This window comes from Trypanosoma cruzi, genomic scaffold (genome assembly GCF_000209065.1).
Source record: "Trypanosoma cruzi strain CL Brener 1047053517129 genomic scaffold, whole genome shotgun sequence".
Classification (NCBI taxonomy): Eukaryota; Euglenozoa; class Kinetoplastea; order Trypanosomatida; family Trypanosomatidae; genus Trypanosoma; species Trypanosoma cruzi.
In genome coordinates, this window is record NW_001849547.1 from 38,048 (window position 1) to 56,925 (window position 18,878).

The 18,878-nt window shown below is 59.4% G+C and overlaps 3 pseudogenes, besides 5 other annotated features; all 3 read right to left on the minus strand.

Moving 5' to 3' along the window:
- Positions 1–666, minus strand: Tc00.1047053511477.10 (annotated as a pseudogene; the record flags this gene model as incomplete).
- Positions 1–14,191: a sequence feature (areas not merged during assembly with more than two copies in the genome that could not be assigned to a particular haplotype).
- Tc00.1047053511477.25 lies at positions 1,648–4,989 on the minus strand (annotated as a pseudogene).
- Positions 5,278–5,313: a microsatellite.
- Tc00.1047053511477.40 lies at positions 8,286–18,734 on the minus strand (annotated as a pseudogene).
- Positions 13,756–13,805: a microsatellite.
- Positions 14,192–14,343: a sequence feature (areas merged during assembly that could not be assigned to a particular haplotype. This can correspond to areas where the two haplotypes were merged or to regions with more than two copies in the genome that were merged during assembly.).
- Positions 14,344–18,878: a sequence feature (areas not merged during assembly with more than two copies in the genome that could not be assigned to a particular haplotype).

An 18,878-nucleotide genomic window follows, 5' to 3' on the forward strand; every position in this document is an offset into this window, starting at 1 on the left:
AGGTGGTCTCCACCCACAACCAGTCGAATATTCTGAGTCAATTACGTTCCAACTCTTCTTAGCATCGTAATACTTTTATTCATGGATTCCCACAAGTGGAAACGCCCTCTTGTCCTTCGCAGTGGCTGTGGGTTGGCGCGCAACACCCACACGTCCCGTTTCATTCACTGTACTCAACACCGTGTGCGCCCTCTACGTATCCTTAATGGCCTCAGCGACAAGAGAAGACAAACCCCACGCATGGTTGGCGTACCCCGCAACAAAGTCAGCTGGATAAACCTGTTTTGTTGGGCAACGCGCCAAAGTACCCTCAGCAAGCACAGTCATTACCCCACCAGCACTGACGAGAGAGGGTGAAGCTAAAGAATCCTTCAGTTTATTTTCAGACCCATCTTTTGGTTTCACCGGCGTCTCCTGCAGCACAAAAATTTCGGCACATTGCAGCAGCCGCACACACCATGACACACTCCCCACAGCGTGTGCAGCCCCACTGCCGCAGCAAACCAACACAAAAAGCACCAGAACGGCAGAATAAAAAAGATGCCGGGACATGTTGGACCTCTGCGGCTCACTCTCTCCTCCTTCCCTCCTCCTTCCGCTGGATCCGGTCACACGGCGACGGTTGTGTGTGCGGGGTGCCTTGACTGCAGCAACACGTGAGAGCATATAAATATGTGTGTGTGGGCGGTGTGTGTGCTGTTGGTCCTTTCAAAACCTCTGAATTTCACAGTAGCGACACGCGCTTGGCCGTAGCTTCCTTCCCAGCCTGAGTGCGTTTGCGCGCAAAAAATCAAATTGAAATTTGAAAAGCACCAAAACAGAGCGTGGCAGAAGAAAGGGCGGCGCCGCCATCCACAGTGTAACGCACCAGCGTCGTCGTAGCCGCTACAGTAATTAATCTCCCTGTCAACAACGGCTCAAGCACTGTGGGTCCGCACACAGAAGCAGAGACATTGACGGTTGCGCACGGGCCAAGACGCTCTCCGGCAAACGGCACCAACCAACAGAGACACAGAAGAAATTAAATGCGAGCAAAATCCAAAGTGCTGCGGGGTCCTTGCAAGCAGCGCTCCCTCATTGCAGGACCTTTAAAGCGTTCCTCGCTGCAATATCCCCCACCACCTGCTCGGCGTGTCGGTGGATTTTCCCGTTCACCGGAAGGAAAATGGCGAGATGCTTCGGCAAGGGTCGCGGACACACAGAGCGCACCGTCGACGCAATCAACGAGCGCAGACACTCGTGAGGTGAGATCCCACAACCGTGATCCCTCCATTGGCTCTCCTGAAAGTGGAGAAGGCATAAAATGTCCTCTTCTCTACAGCAGTCCCAAAACGCAAAAAACTCCGCAGAACATCCCGCGCAGCCACGGCCTCCTCAGCAGCCCGACAGTCCACGCCGTCGCACCGCTCCTCAAGAGGTCGCCAGGCCCGGTGAAGCAAGAAAAGGGGGACCAGCAATTTGGTCAAGACGTTCAGCAAAATGGGGCGCAGCAGTCGGGTGAGCGCGGCCAATCCACTTCCTCCCCCTCGACCGACCCACCACACAGTCGAATCACACACCCAAAAAGAGCAGTGGCACCTAAAAAAATAACACGCACACTAACGCCTCGTGCCCTCCTCAATGTAGTGCCACGACACACCCGAGGCATCACAAGAGGGGACAAATCATTGCATTCCATCGGCATAAGCACGGAAACAAAGCGCGGATTTTGTCCCTGTGGACTCCCATCCAAATCTTCTCAGCCACAGAGTGTCTGTCACCGACCCTCAGGAAGGACTGATGCATCGACCGCCGCTGACCGATTACCCAGCGATGCAACAAAAAGTGCCACCGTCTCCCGAGGTTCGTCATCACCCATTCCTCCCACTGAAGGGAAAAAAGCAAATTGACGCTGTGGGCGTGTCTAGCTGACAGAAATGGAAGAAGTAACTCCGGCCGCGGAACAAATTGAACGAATCCTCCTCCCAAATCCTTCAAAGACACCGGTCGGTCAGCTGCCGCGGTTGACGGCGCGGAGGACAACACCTTGAATGTATGGAGCACCGCAGCAACCTGAATATATTCTGCAATGTCCGCGGTCAATTCATAAAAGTACAACAGAGAGACAGCAAGTTCAAAGGGGCGTGTGAACCCGTCAATGATCACCTGCGCCGGAAGATCGCCACTCCAACCGTCCAAGGGCACCTCAATGACGTCAAATACCTCCACCGCATGGCACCCACCACACAATCGCGTGGCACAAAGTATTGCCTTGCAGCACCCCATGCAATGCGGCAATAGAAAACCATCTCGAACACGGCGTGCGACAAAGATACTGAAAGAAGGTGTAGCAAATGTCCTCCACACCTCAGCAGTTCCAATCATCCAGTAAAAGGCAGGAGCACCAGACAGTAACCACAGACTCACCAAATATGGCGTCAAAAGGCAGCGAGATGCCAGATGCCGAAAGGTCCGCATTTCTTCCCCCGTGACACTTCCACAAATGAATACAAACGCCGTGCCCTGCGGCCTCTCGACCCCTTCGAGGCAACGTTTCGGCCACATGGCGATGCCAAACGTGGCTGGCAATCGGATCCAGTCTTCGCGGCAAAACAGTACAGAAAGTAGGGTGGTGAGCCCGCACATTCGCCTCGTTGATGCCTGCCTCAACTGCAAGAGTAAAACTTGTCTTCCCAACAGCCGCGCTTCGGGCAGCCGAAACACATGCCCTCACACCGGCAACAACATCTGCAAGCGCCTGTAATTCCTCAACACCGTCCGTCAGAAAAAAACCAAAGCGGCACTCAACCCCTGCAGTCACACATCCCTCGTAACCATTTGCAAACTCGTTGTCCTGCAGAAACACCCGAACAACATAACAGGAAGACCGTCCATTGCTGGCAAGGGACAAGAACACGTCTCTTTCATCCTGCAACGGAGAACTATGCCTCCTGCGTAACGCGGCTACAAGTACGTGGTGCGTCAACACCGAAACGGCGGGCATGTTGCCCCATGACCCTCCCCCTCCACAGGGGTCCAAGAAGTGCAACAGACCATCCTCTCACCGAAGAAAAGGCCCAATGGAGCGGACACTTCAGTGTGCGGACCACCCTACAGAAACTCCCTCAGAGAACGAATGCTCTTGAATGCCCTTCAGAAGGCGCCAGCGGGTTGGCCGTGAAGCCAACAGACACCGGAGAGCCACCTGCTCTGCACGCATCCAATGACGCAATTGAGAGCGCAGTGTTGCAGGGCACATCAAACATCCTGTTCCCGTCTCCGTCTGTGCGGGCACGACAGTCCTGCCATCATCCTTCGCCCTCAAAAACTATTCCACATGGTCCTTTGAGCCAGAGACCACCACACGGCGATATGCCACCGGAGGAGTGCTCTCCATACCGCACAAAATAATAAAATGTTCCCCACGTCGAGGACCGCAGTAAAAACGGGCACAACTATGAGCAACACGAAAGTTGTCGGTGCCCTAATTCATCACGACACTCTATCCTCCGTTGGTTCAGGCCTCTGCCACACGAAGAGGCACAGATGTAACATTACTTACACGCAACAGAGTGAAATACGCAAGAACATCGTCAGAGTCATGCAGGACGCAACAAACACCAGCCCGCTCAGCAGCTGTTGTGGTCATATTCTGTAAAACATGATCCACGCCCACAGAGAACTTTGTTGTCCAGTTGCACAAATAATTGATGGGCCAAGCAACGTGGGCCCAAGAACGACGACACCAGTCGATATTCGGCCGTGGAATCGCCAGTGAGAGCCATTGATTGGAACAAACACCAAAGCCACCAACGGCCAACAAGAACTGCAACAAGGCATTCGTACTTGAATCAAAGGATAGATTCGTCTCGTCCAGGAACAAAAAAAAAACATTCTTCCTTCTCACAGAGCCTTCCAGCAATAAAACACCATCATGCAGTCCGCCCTTATCGGCATTACTCAGGAGCACGAGAACTGTGCAACGCGTAGAGGGCGCTGCAATCAAGCAAATAAGATGCTCCACGGTGGCGGACAGACACCTCACAGGCCAAGCATCAACCAATCGCGAGCAGCATGCCTCTTCATGGACTCTTCGTTTTGGTTCCAACCGAGACGGAAAACCTTCGTCGCTCAGCACCAACCCCGCGTTGCGCCGTGTCGTCAGATAAAACAAGTGAGGATGACGGAGCACATCATCGGGGAAATTGCCCTCATATGTGGGAAACGGCATCGCACCCGCCGGAAACAGGTGCGCATGATGTCCCTCCACGTCAGCTGCGCAGACTGTCAGATGAAGGTAAATTCGGTAAAACGGAAGTCAGCGCAACTACCTCCAGCCCAGGCAGTTTTATCAGGACAATCGAAGCACAGGGTTGGAGGCTCCACACTTTTTAAGGAATATCGTGACGCTCTGACGCGTCCAATTGCATGTCCACACAAGGTCCTATTTCCTTTCCCTCATCTGCACGCGTCCGCATCGCCTTTTAATCCACATTCAAAACAGAATATATAGCAAGTGGCGCCTGGTCTGCAAGCAGCGTTCCATTCCTTAAGGCTCAAAATATCAAAGCCCAAAAATCTCCGGCCATCAATCAATGATGCCGTTGACACAGGACCTCCTCTGGCCAACGACACACACTTGTTCCGGAGTACATGTTATCCCATACCTCGCTGACGCCACCCTCAGCATCCCCTACAGGTACACCGTGCATTCATTCCTAAAATACGGGTGTGGACTACAATTTAAGAAAATTGCACAATTAGCCTGCAAACTGCTCGTTGAAAGTTGTCATTGTGTTGGGTGTCAGGGGCAGCGCAATCACACGTCGCAACTCCTCAGGAGATCAAAGAAGAGAGCGATCATCATTCAATTGGGATGGGCTTCGCAAAACCCTTGCGACCTTTCTCCGATGGGGTGCTTCAGTGCATATGAAACCTTGTCTGTGGGACGGAATGCCTATGCGCTCTAAAAAAGTAAGCATGAACTCACGGGAGAAGAATACACAACATAACGGAAGCACAATGCCACAAATAAAAAAGATGATGAAAAAATTATATGGAGGGGTATATATACAAAAATAAGCTTTGATCAATGCATAGATATAAAGATATGGGTATGAGCATAAAAACGATACTTTATTCATTGATGCGTCTGTATAGATGTGGATATACCCCTTCTCTCCCTTACAAATGACAGATTGCTTGGTTTCTTGTTTTATTGAATTGCTATTCTATTGACTGCATATTTATATAGATAGGTATATAGTTGTCGATATTAATATCTATTCAGTGCTTTTAATATTTATATATATATAGATATATATATTTATATATTGTTACTATTCCTCGTGCCTTCTCAAATAAATACAAAGACCCACACACCAGCCACCATCGCAGAGCACGTCAGCCCAACGATCGGAAATGTAAAAGAGAACCTGGCACCCGAAGTGGGAGCCGCAGCGGAGGCCGTGAAGCACACACCACCGCTACGCACCCGCCCCAGGGGTAGCGCGGTGGCTCGATAATCCGTTGCTGCCAAAAACCAATAAAACAACAAATCACAGAAACAACCAGACTTCGACGCTATAAATGAGAAAAGAGAGAGGAGGGCAGCCTGCCAGGAGCAAATACGGCCTGCCGCATCTGCGAGGGGCCTCGTGCCTTCTCGCCCCGCGGAGGTAGTGCTGGGGCAGTGCCTTTCCACCTCAAAGTGGAGACACCAATATTTCTGTGAAGCACGACTTCCTCACTTCTCCAATGTCCGCTCCATGCTTTTTTCTGGGGGCCTGCAGAGCCGAGCAGCGGAGTAAATGCAAACCTGCCTTTCCGCACAGTTCCAGTCGGCCGGTGTTCACAATGTCCGGTCGATGCCCGTGGCGTGCCATGAGGTGGCGGGTCAGTCAGGCATTGCTGTGGCACGGAAACTCGCATGCTGGACGGCGAAACTCAGCCGGTGGTGATCCCATCGGGCTGTCGTCGCCGGGCAACGTGCGCCTTCTCGGCGGCCTGACCCCTCTGCCGTCGTGACATCGGCGACAGCGTGACGTTCATCAACGCATGTGTGTGCGTGCCATTTTAGGCACACGGTGCACTGTTTCTCGGTGGTATTCTCCTCCTGTGCAGAGGCGGGGGTTCTGTGTGGGTTTAATGTTCTTCATGCGAATGTTCAAGTTTTGCAGCGCGTGGTTATTTAATCTCCATTTTTAGTTTCACGACTTTCTTTCTGTCAAGTGCTTGTGCCGTGTGTGGGTGGTCAATCCCCCGGCATTACCCGCCTGCCGGTCGCATCAAGGGCACTTATGAAGTGCTTCTTTCTTCGGTGCCGACCGTGGCTCTGTTCTGGAGCGTTCGCGTGCTCGCATAAGGAATAGCGGTCCTGCTTTCGCTTGAACCCTCAATTCAAAGTACGTGCATTCGAGCGCGGTGCATGCCGTCAGACCGCCATATTCCTGGCAACGCCTCCTATTTGTCGGGGGGACTCTTGCTTGTGGAAGTGCCAAAGATAAAATACGGTTCCGGCTTGCTTTTCGTACGACACCGTGCGGAAACTGCATGGGAGTGGCTTCGGCCTGGGCCGTGCACTCTGCGGCGGAGGTGCGGTCGGTGTGCCGTCTCTCGCTCTCGTCCTCGCCCAAGCGCTGGGCGGGGGTTCCGGTGGGATTTCTGGCGGCTCCGGCTCACCGGGAAAGCTGAACTCCCGCAGCGCCTGGGAGAGCGCGTAATGCCCTGGGCGTTAACCATGTGCGTCACGACACTATTGTAGCAGCTGCAGTGTTTGCCGCACACCGGACAGTCTGTCGGGCATCGGGTCGTGGCGGTGTGTGGTCCAGCGGGAGGAGGAGGCGTTTCCGTGTAAACCTTTTTGCGTGCCTGCTGTGCGGCATCCGGGCCGCACCAACGGCATGTGAGTGGGATGGCGGGTTGCAGTGGCCGTGGCAGCCATCCGTATTTGTGCGAAAATCCGCTACGGAGGCGGTCCAGTGCAGCCTCTTCCACAAGAGTGAGAGTGGCGTCCGTGCAAGTGGGTTCCCAGTCGCCTGATACAGTGGAGCGGTAGGCTTCTGGCTTGAGCCGTCGGGCACGAATAATACGTTCGACCAATGCGACGATGCCGGTGCTCCATTTGTCAATGAGCTGTGCGAGGTCGGACACCTTCTTGGCTTATGCATCACAAGCTTCGTTCCTGGGCACGCCGCAGTGGCCAAAAACAAACTGCATCCGTGTGCACGCTCCTCGGTGCTGCTGGCAAGAAAAAAGGGTACGTCCACAATGTGAGTCACCAGGTGATCCAGAACCGTCGACGGGTGCTCGCGTGCTCCCACGGTTCCACGAGAAGGCGCATAGACGCACGCTGCCGTGGAAAAAGTCCCGGTGAATATCGTACTCTCCATGCCAACACCACACCGCTCTGCATCTGCTGTGGTGCATGGACTTCGCACGGCCGGAGGGAAATTGGAAAAAAGAAGGAATTCCTCGTGTGGGCATCCCCGTACCAGCGTGGCCAATCCGCGACAATATCCTTTGCCCGTGGAGCGCGGTGTGCCAACTACATCAATGGCAGCGCCGTGAAGGGATGTGCAAATTGCCGGAATTGGCCGCCACACATCCCGCGCACAAAAACTTGCGGGCCGTAACGGGCAACAAATCCCAATGCCGCGTCATCCAAGGCTCGAGCGTTCCACATGCACACCTGAGGGATCCAGCCATGGAATGCGGTGCGCTTGAAGATTATTGTGGAAAGTGACTGGGATGGCTTGGCCCGTCACTTCCACCGCTAAAGAGACATCAATCACCCTGTGCAATCGCCACGCCAGGGCAGCCCGAAATCACAGCAATACGTCGCGCCTCAATACATAATCTCGCTCGAAGGCGCTCCTGGAAACCTGGAGCCCTGCTACTACTCTGCCGCCGCTTTGCTTCTGAAAGCTGTAATGCCTCCTGCATGGAAACCCACGGTAAGGCAGGGCTGCAATTCATTACTTCCAGTAGGCGGTTCACTGTACCCTTTTTCTATTGCACAAAATGAGCGCTGAGTCCCTCGCACACAACTCCGTGAAATTACAGTCCGATAAAACGCAACACCAGCAGTAACAAGAGCGGCAATTCAATCCCCTTCCACACGATCATTGTGAAACGGGAGCAACTCCGGAAAGCACTCGCTCAAAATGGGATCATTTCACAAACAACGACCGACAACACGGTCGGTGCGGTTAACGATGGCTGGCTGTGGTGCGCAGCACATCCGTGGCCCTGCGTCCTCCCGCATCAACCAGCACCGCACGCCTGTCAGTTCTACGTGTTGCACATCACAGGAGGGCGCGATCACTTTTGCGGCTCGCACTGGATGCGCGGTCCAGTAGACTCAGCGCGTCTGAGCGGGTGTCACCGGACACAGACTGCAACGGCACTGCGGGTGGTCGGTACAAGGACGCGCCGGTGGTGTCTGAGGCGTACGACGATGACGCCATGTCGTACGGCTTCTGCGTCTCTTCGTCGCTCTCCTCGTCATCGCGCAGCAGCGCCTCCAGTCCACCACGCCGCGGCTCGCGCAGCTCCTGCCAGTGGCGGTCCTCCACGTACCACACAACGACGCCGTACACAGTGACCGCAAGCAGCACAGTCGTCAGCAGCAGCACAATCGCCACGTACGCCCTCGCTCCGCCGTCGCTCGGCGCAAGGTGGTTCGCCGCGCTGACCAGACACAGCAGTGCAAGGAGCACAAAGCTCGCAGTGTGCATCACCGTCAGGAAGGCCGAGCGCATCATGTTCGTGAAGGCAACCACGCCTGCACCCGCAACCAGCACAGCCGCCATGCAGAAGTACTGGACGTGGCAGCCTCCCACGGGCGGGTGCACAGCAGCAATCAGGCCCACCACACACAGCACCGACAGCTGGAACACGCACCAGTACACGCGGCCGCCCCTCATGTTCGTCAGCATGCCGCCGTACATCCGCTGCTGCGCCGCGGGGTGCCAATACCCGACGGGGTACAGCAGGCGCTCGGGCAGCGGCTTCCTCAAAAACTGCCAGTACCTCGTGAAGCTCGCGCCCGTGTGGCGGGCAATCAAGTAGCACACGCCAGCAGGGAACGCCGCACCGTACAGCACGCCAACGACACCGATCACGCGGTGCTGCACGCGGGCGCCGGGCATCGCCAGTGCAAGCACGGAGCCGAAGAATATGCCGAGGTGAATCGCGTGCGCCACAACGTACGTCAGGCTCGGGAAGCGCATCGCCGCCCACGCACTCGCCGCGTCCACGCCGCGCCACCGCTGGAAGACGACCGTCAGACCGTAGTGCACGCACCCGAACACTGCGGCAAGCAGCGCGTTGCCCACCACCATCCACAGCGGGTCAAGGGCAGCAAACACCGACAGGAAGTACGGCAGCGCAACGGTGCTCGCACGCTCCTGCGCCGAGGCGCATGACATCCTCGCAAACACGCCGAGTGCCTGAATCTCCAGAACGGAGCCCAGCCCGCCGGTCACCACCACGGCAACAGCCGCCGCACCCGCAACAACGCCGGTGACCGCAGAGAGGGCGCCGGCAGCGGCGGGCAGCGTGTCCGACCTGATCGTGAAGGACCCAAGCAGCACACCCTTGCAGCCGCCGGACACCGCCGCAGCGTCGCAGCGAATGACTATCGTCTCTTCGGCAGCAATGAAGTAACCGCGGTGCACGGGAACAGCCAGCTCCAGGACGGTGGACGGATTCGTCGCGTTGCGCACCCACGTCGCGTTGCTCAGCATCGCTCCCCACGGACCGCCAAACCCACGCGGCTGCGCCGTCGACACCGGCACAAAGCTCAGGTGCTTGCCAAGCTGCGGGTCGCGTGCCCACCGAAACGGTGGCGGCAGCGCCACCATCAGCCGCGTCGGTACGACGCTCCCACCGCCGCGGATGTCGTTCTGCGTCAGGCTCCCACCAGCCGCCGTCGTCGTCACAGCAAGCGTCGGACACGCCACGTCGCTCCACCACAGCGTGCTGCTCACCGACGCCGTCGAGGTCCGCGTGGGCGGCAGTGCCACCGTCTCCGTCACCTGCAGCGTCTTCGTCGGCCCGTACTGCGTCGGACTGTATTGCGTTGCGCTCGGCCTCGATGTCCACGTTGGTGTCGGGCTGCGCGTCTCCGTCAGCGTCGCCGTGTGGCTCAGCTGCGGAATGCCGGGCGTGCGGTTGCACCCGTCCACGTGCGGCAGGTACACCGGCAGGCAGTCGCGCCCGTACCCGCCCTCAGCACAGCGGCAGCGGCACGACCCCGACATCGCCCTCGTCGCAGCCGCAAAGCAGCGCACGTCGGCGTCGCACACGCCACACGCCACAGGACGGAATTCCCCGATGATGCCGGCGGACCTGTAGTCCATCGGCTGCAGCGCCTGCCCGTTCAGCGTCAGGCACCCCACGACGAATCTTCGGCCGGCGCCCACAAGCGCAACGGTGCCGTCCATAACGACGGACCCGCTGCCGGCGTTCCCGTGGAGCGTCAGCGTGCTCTGCACGAGATCCGCACGGCGCGGGTACGACGGCACCGACAGGAGCCTGCCGCGGATGCTGTTGCCGCGCACCGACAGCCACGACCCGGACACAAACGACGCCGACCCCCGCAGCACCAGCAGCGCGCCATCCGTCAGCGCACCGGCGTTGTCGTTCACTACGACGGCGGACGCGTTGGCCTCCACACCGCTGCCGAATACCAATCCACGCGCAGCGTACACCTGGCTCCCCGACACGCGCAGCACAGCGCCCCCCGACGCAGCCACACGCGCACTCGCGTACAACGCATATTCGCCACCGAGCACAGCCGCGTCCAGCGCGACACCGCCACCGACAAGCTCCAGCACCGCGCCGTCCACCACCACCGTCCGCCCACCAGTCATCACGGTCACGAGGGCCACGCCGGACACAACCAGCACGGACCGCACGAGCCGCAGGCCCGACAGCACAAGCACCGGTGCGTACAGCGAGGACTGCGAGCCGGGAAGATACACAAGCGGCGTCGGCCTCGCGGCAACCAGCAGGGAGTCAGTCACCGTCAGCACGGACCCCGCAGGGAACGTGCCGGTCAGCACAAGCGCACCGTTCAGCGCCTCCACATCGCACACCGACAGCTCCACCGGCCCGCTCTCGTCGCTTCCCGCCGCCACCGCACCGCGCAACGCTCCTCCGCCCATCACGTACAGCACGGCACCGTTCAGCAGCGACACGTTCTGCACAACGATCCGCACGCCGTCCCGCGCCATCCACGGCACGTAGAGCACAGGACTCACGCCGTCCAGCACAACGTGGCGCAGCGTCACCTCGCTCGCGCCGGCAGGCACAACGAACACCGACCGCACCGTCACGCCCTCGCGGAAGAACGCACTCGACGCAGTGTCCACAGCGGGCGGCAGCGCGAGAGCTCCCACAGGCACGCACGCCTCGCCGTACCCGCCGCTGCCGCACGCGCACACGCACACACCGTCCTTCATCCTCGCAGACGCCGTCCCGGAAGCGTAGCAGTGCGTGTCCCTGTCGCAGTCGTCGCACCCAACAACGTCGATGCTCCCAGCGTCGCCAAAACCAGCCGCTGCGTACTCCTCCGCCGTCGACAGGACACTTCCACCAGCGTCGTTGCACGCCACCCTCAAATGCGCCCCAGCCGAGAGCGACAGGCTCAGCGATAGCATCCGCGGCAGCAGCGCTCGGTTGCGCACAAAGCTCAGCGTGCTCCCAGCAGCGGTCACGGCGCCAGCGGCGTGGAGCATCTCCCTCAAGACGCCGTCGTGCACGTTGCCCTTCGCCAGTAGCATCGACCCGTCGGCCAGCCTCACCGTCGAATAAAACGCCACCGCGTAGTCCTCCGTCGACAAAAAGTCGCTCCGCACAAGCGCCACAGCGGAGCCCGACACGCTCACAGCCCCACGCACAGACACCGCGTGCTTGCACAGCAGGAAGTCGCTGTCAACAAACGCCACAACGGAGCCGCCAATGGCCGCAACACCGCCCTCCACCGACACGCACGGCCCCAGCGCCGTCTGCACCGACAGCCCGTCCACGTACAGCGCACCGCGCGACGACAGCGCCACGCCGCCAACCACAAGCACGCCAACAGCCTCACGGAACACCGCCAGCATGTGCGTGCGCGCAATGGTCAGCACACTCCCAGTCAGATTCACCCTGTGCACCACGAGGCACGCGGAGGCGTCGCCAAGGCCGTAGGCGTTACGGTACGCAACACGCTTCTCTGCGACCAGCACCGAGTCCACCACAGTGACGCGCGAGCCCGGCGGAAATCGGTTCGCCACCAGCACGCCGCCGCCGGAGCGCGACTCAAGCCCGCTGATCAACACATCGGCACGCTCGCCATCAGGCGGGTCGGACCGCCACCCAACAACGTACAGGCTCGCGCCGCTCACAAAAGTGCAGTTCGCCAGCGTCACGTTGCGCACGCTCCCCGACATCGACTCCACGTCCACCACGACGTCCGCCGCAAAGGTCACACCAACGTAGCACACCACCGAAGTCCCGAGACCGGCGTCCACCTCCACGTCTACACGCACGTCACGCACGCACAAGTCGGCGCCGTCGGTGCTCGGTGGCTCGGGGACAGCAACGGGCAGGCACGCATCGCCGTGGCCGCCCTCCGCGCACGTGCAGGCGCAGCCATCACTCGAAGCCGTCGTCGTGTACGCAGGGAAGCACGACGTCGCGAGGATGCATGGATCGCTGCAGTTCAGGGTGGTGGCATTGTACACGGACGGGATGACGTATTTCGCCTCCTCCATGCCGTTCACAGTGTTGCACGCAGCCACAATCGCTCCGTTTGTGAGATCGCGGGAGCCTGAAGATATCAGCAGCGTCTTCGGCGTGTCTGTGCTAGACATGAATCGATTGCCGGAAACAGACACCGTGGAGTCGCGGAGATTCACTTTGGGATAAAGGGAAGCAAACGCTTCCGATGGGGATTCACGGCAGAGGTTGCCGCTCAACTGCAGCCATGAGTTGTAGTAGATGTAGGAAGAGTGGCCTGAAAAAAACACAAACCAGCTTCTCTGCATGTCGTTTCCCTGAAACACAACCGCTGACGAAGACTCCACACGTAACGCCAAAATTATTAATAAAAATTACCTCACCGGCCTCGAAACAACGTTGCCTCGGATCACTACAGCAGAATTGTTCTGCACCTTCAGCGACGAAGACTGCCTAGACCCCTCAAGATGTATCGGCGCACCGTCACCACCGTCCATATGAAAAGTGTTGCCAATCACCGCAAACACGGAGTGCCACGACACCCTCAGCGAAGATCCGACAACGTAGATGGCACTTGAGAATGCCGTCACGGTCTGAAACACATTGCCGCTGAGCACCACCGCGGAGTCTTTGGCGATCACCAATCCATTCATCGCAACACACGACGGCCTCATAACTCCCAAACCCAACCGGGGGATCAGCCTCGTGACTGTAAAGCGGTTCCCGCTGATCGTGATGTTCGTGCGCGGTGGAAACCCACCCTCCGGGCTGAGAAGCGCGTCAATGAATGTGTTGCCGGTGACGACAATGTTCAGCGACCCCAAAAAGGCGTACGCGTTGCCCAACAGCAACAGAACGGCACCGTCCCTCCACGTGCATCCATCGAACGTGACGTTCGCCACGTCGCCCTTCATCGCCCCAATCAGCACCGTCAGGCGCATGCCGCCCCCGCTGAACGTCACGTTGCGGTAGCACAGCCACGACAGCCCGCTGCCCACTGCCTGCGCAACCTCGGGGTACACCATGTCGCTGATGCACTCACCAACAGGCGGCGGTGGCGGAATGGGCCGCAGCGGCGGCGACGGCGGTGGCGGCGGGCCAGCAGGCACAGGCGCCGGGACGCACGCATCGCCGTGCCCTCCAGCAGCGCACTGGCACTTGCAGTCAATGACCGCCGTCGTCAGCGGTGCAAAGCAGTCGCCGTCCTTCGTGCACTCCCCGCACGCGGCAACCGCCGTCACGTTGGTGATGCCGTGGAGCTCCAGTTCTTCCGCCGTAGTCTGCACACGTCCCGCAACCGTCAAACACCCAGCAACGAACCGATAGCCGGCGTCGGCCTGCGATAGCAGAGGTACCGACAGCCCCGTCGAGCCCATCTTGCAGCCCGTCAGCGTCACACCACTGCTGCCGTCAATGCTCATAAAGGCAAAATCCCATACTTTGAAAATCGCTCCCAATCCCACGTCGTTGTCGCGCCAATCTAGCCAACTTGACCGCTGGATGTCCCACAAGTTTATTGGATAGATGGCGTAGCGCACGGAACCACTGTTCCCCACCACGCGTAGCACGCTGTGCTCCGACACGCTGAATGCACCGCTCTGATGCAGGAGGCTTGTCCCGGAGGTCATTGTGTTATTGAGCAGCGCAAAAACGGAGTAATTGCGGACACTGAGACTGTACACGTAAAACAGGTCTTCGTACCCATCAAAGCTGCAGTAACGCGTGTAAAGAGAGCTGCCATCCACCAGCGTCAGCGTCCCAATCGAGTACAAACCAAACCCGCCAAACCTCAATGCATGCGCCTTGACGTTGCCGACCAACAGCGTCGACGCACTCAGCACGACGTTCCTCAGCAGCAATACGCTCAGCGTCTTGCTCACAGTGCCCGGTAAGTCGAACTCGAAGGTCTGCACCGCATCAACCTCCGTGACGACGATGTCGCAGTGCTGCGGAAGGGCACGTATAAAAGCAACGGCAGAGGAACGCATCACCGTCCGGCTCACGCGGATAAGGACGCCAGCTGACTCCGCCGACTCAGCACCCCCGAAAAACTGCAGTGCGGCACCCTCACGGAATGTGCACCCAGTGAGCGTGATGTTGATGAGGAGATGCAGCGGCATACTGTTAAGGGAGAACGTCAGCACGGCACCCACGCCGCTGAATGTCACGCCCACGTAGCAGTGGTGCGTCTTCCACATGTTCAGCGTGAGGCTCCTCAGCGTCTGGTTCATCACGCAGCTCGTGTCGCCGTCGACGGCTCTCTCCGGCAAGGGCGGCACAACCGTGTCGGACACCTCGAAAGGAAGACACGACGCGCCATGCCATCCGTCCTTGCAGCTGCACGAGCACGAGCCGCGGTCCACCGACTCCGTCCCGGGCATGTAGCACGCCGCGTCGTCGTTGCATGTGCCACACCTGAACACCTCCACTTCGTCCGGAAACACACCGCCGTACGACACCTCCTCATCGCCCTGCAGGTTGCACCCAACGACCAACCGCGCGGGTAACGTCACAATCGTGTTCGGTGGAAGAAGCTTGGCAAAGACAGTGTTCCCGCCCACCTGACGGTTGTGTGCGAGCACCACGGCGGTGCCGCCGCCCGACAGCTGAATTTTATGCTGGGGACGTGGCACAACTAATAATGAGGCTGCGCTCACGTTGTTGCCCTCCACACGCCACTGCGCTCCACCCTGGAGGGTCACAGGGCCAGACAAATACAACAGCGCGGGATCAAAAAATTCCGTCCTGCCAATTAAAGTGCAGTCCACCACTCGCAGCAGCCCCGCGGAGCTCACAGTGGCCCTCTTCACAAACCAAACGCCTATGGCCGCGCTCATCGTGTTGTTCTCCACGTCAAAGTAGCCTCCGTTCTTCATAACAACAGCAACAACGCGAACGGCCGATTCCGCACCGTTATTCTCCGTTGCCTTCAGTGTATTTCCCTTCACAATGATCCCACCACCATCAACAACAACACCATCGATGAAATAAACCGCGTAACTATTCCCCTCAATGTAGTTGTCAAGCAGCGGCAGCGTCGAGTTCGCACCGAGGGAAAATTCCGGAAAGGCAATGGCGTGGCTCGACGTCGTCACAATTGTACTGCCCACCACCAGTAGCTGGGAGCTCGCACCAAAACTACCCCTAAACTCCAACTCACCTGAATCCAGCATCGAGGAGACCACGCTCACGTGCACGCGCGCACCACTCCCCTTGATCGACAGGCCCACGAGGACGCACTGCAGCAGCGTGATGTTGAGTGTCTGCTGCAGTACGTCAGAATGTGACAGGTCCAGCACAATCGCGGCAGTGAAGGTCACGTTGACGAAGCACAGACCACGCACACCGGGATCAGGATCGTCCACGGAGCTGATGCTGCCACCGTGCACGCAGCGGACCTCCGTGTCGTCCGCATCGGGGAGCGGGAGCGGCCCAAGATCGTCCGGAACCGCAGCCGGCAGACACGTGTCACCGTGGCCGCCAGCAGCACACACACACTCACAGCCGCTGATGCTGCTCGTCCTCGCTGCGAAGCACACGGCGTCCACAGTGCACGCACCGCAGTCCAACACCGTCACGGGTGCTCCAATGTTAAGCTCGTCTCCGTAATTCGTCACAGGGGAGCCCCTTGCCTCGTTGCACACGCCGTAGATGGTCGGGTGCGTGTCGGATGGTGATGACCACTTGCTTGTCATAAGTACAATTGTTGACGAGTACGAGCCGTACGTGAAGTTGTTGTCAAGTATCGACCACACACTCCGATCGTGGAACGCCACACCGTTGTAGTTGAAAACGTACACAACGTAGGCGGTGCGGAACTCGTTGTCGCGGTGCACCAGCCAGCTGCCATCAGTCACAGTCAGCGTGGTTGCAATGAGCATGGCGAAGCCAAGACGAAACGTGCTGGACACAAACTGCAGCACGCTGCCTCCAGCCACCACAACATCCCTAAACACACACGCGGCTTCGTAATATTCGGCGCTCGGCGCACTCCACAAGCTGTTCTGTACCGAGAACACGGAGCCGCCGACAACACGCAGGTCCGACGCAAGAGCGTACATTACGTGCGTCCGCGAAATGACAACGCAGTTGTCCATGTAGAATACGCTGGACAGGTTCACGTAAAGGCCGCGCTCCACGAGGATCGCAGCGCACGAGCCCCCGCCACACACCAGCGTCGACCGCGTCATGACAAACCGCGTCGACAGAAGCCGGACGCCGTCCAGGACAAGCGCGGGGCCGTACCGAAATCCCTCACGGCCAGGGATCCTCGGCACGTACTGCGACCCGCCAACCGTCGCGCGCAGCGTTGAGTTCACCAGCAGCACGCTCGAGTGCAGCGGCATCGCGCCACGCAGCACGATCGTGCCCTCCAACGACGTCACATTCGTCATGTTGACGAGGACGTGCGGCATCAGGCGCGCCGTGCTCTCGCTGAGGCCGCCAATCCGCAGCTGCGCGCCGCCCGCAAGCACGCAGTGGCGCAGCGCCACGTTCAGCGCGTCAGCAAACGCGTCCATCGAGCGCAGTTCCACCGCCACAGTGATCGGTCCGCTGAACACCACCGAGTCGAAGCACGCCGTCGCACGCCCACCGCCAATCGTCACCGACTCCGTCAGCGTCACGCCACTCACGCAGCCCTCCGCAGTATCGCCACCGCCGCCGCCGGACCTCGCAACCGGCACGTCGAACGGCAGGCACGCCTCGCCCACACCGCCGGCACGGCAGCTGCACACGCAGTCGGTGAACGACGCCGTCAGCGCATCAAAGCACGCCAGCGCTGCCGCACAGCCGTCGCACGGCACCACGCTCACGGACGACAGGCCGGCCAAGCGGTAGTCGCCACTGCTCTGCAGCACCCGGCCGCCGGCACGGTTGCACTGCACCGACACGACGCCGCTCGTGATCGTCGGCCCGGAGACAAGCGTCGCGCCGGCAGCAGTGCAGCGCGCAATCGAAGCGGCGCCACCGCTCAGCGTCACCTCCGACAGCGACGCCACCGACGACGCCTCGCCCACCGCCCACACGTCGCGCAGCTCCAGCCACCCGCCGGCACCGACCGTCCCACCGTCGCAGCGCACCAGCGACGACGCGACAGACCCCTCGACGTCCACGAAGCGCAGCACCGAGTCGGACACCGCGAGGCGCTCGCCAAGCACAATGCCGCCGCCGCTGCTCACAACCGAAACGTTTGTCACGGAGAACACCGAGTGGCTCCGCAGACTGAGACGCGACGAGGGCGCCACACGCAACGCGGACGCGGCCAGACCGCCCGACGCCTCCAGCGACACGCCGTCAAGCACCACCGCACTCGACAGCAGGTCCACGTCGCCGCCAACGTACACCGCCGTCCCGCCCGCCTGCGACGACCTCAGCAAAGTGTTGCTCACACGCAGCTGCGTCTGCAACAGCGACGTCGCGTGCAGCACAAGCGGCGACGCCACCGCGTCCGTCAGCCCACTCAGCTGGGAGTAGCGCATCGGCCCCGGCGTCACAATCGTCGAGTCACGGACCGTCACGTTCGTGTGTGCCGGCAGGTTGTGCACAAACACAAGCGAGCAGTAGCCGCCGGACAGCCCGCTCACGCTCACCTCCAGGCTCCGGTCACTCGCCGGCTCGCCGCTGTAGCCCCGCACGTAGATCTGCGCACCGCCGTCGCACACGCAGTTCCTCAATTCGATGCGCAGCGCGCCGGGAAGCATCGCCGCAACGTCGAACACCACAGCCACGCCGTTCGTGATGTGCACGCCGTCCATCAGCACCGTGTCCACGGCGCGGCCAACCGTGATGGCTCTGTCCACCGTACAGCCCCGCAGTCGCAACACCACCGCATGCACCGCGGGCATCCACGCAGCAGCAGCAACAAGCGCCAACACAACGAGCACAGCCGCACGCACAGCCGCAATGGCCCTGCGCCGCACACGGTGACGGCTGCGCGGACACGCACCCACCACAGACCGCATCCACCGACCCAAACAGGCACCAATAGGGCTGTCGCGTTGTGTCGCTCTCGCCCCGTCGACCATAACTCCTGCCTGGCAAATCCCTTCCTAAATATGGCGAATTCAGTGACACAATTCCGCCAGATCGTTATACTAATACTGCTAATCCTAATACTGCAATTAACTCCTAACACCTTGAAACGATAGTTGTGCTGGGAAGCAAAAGTA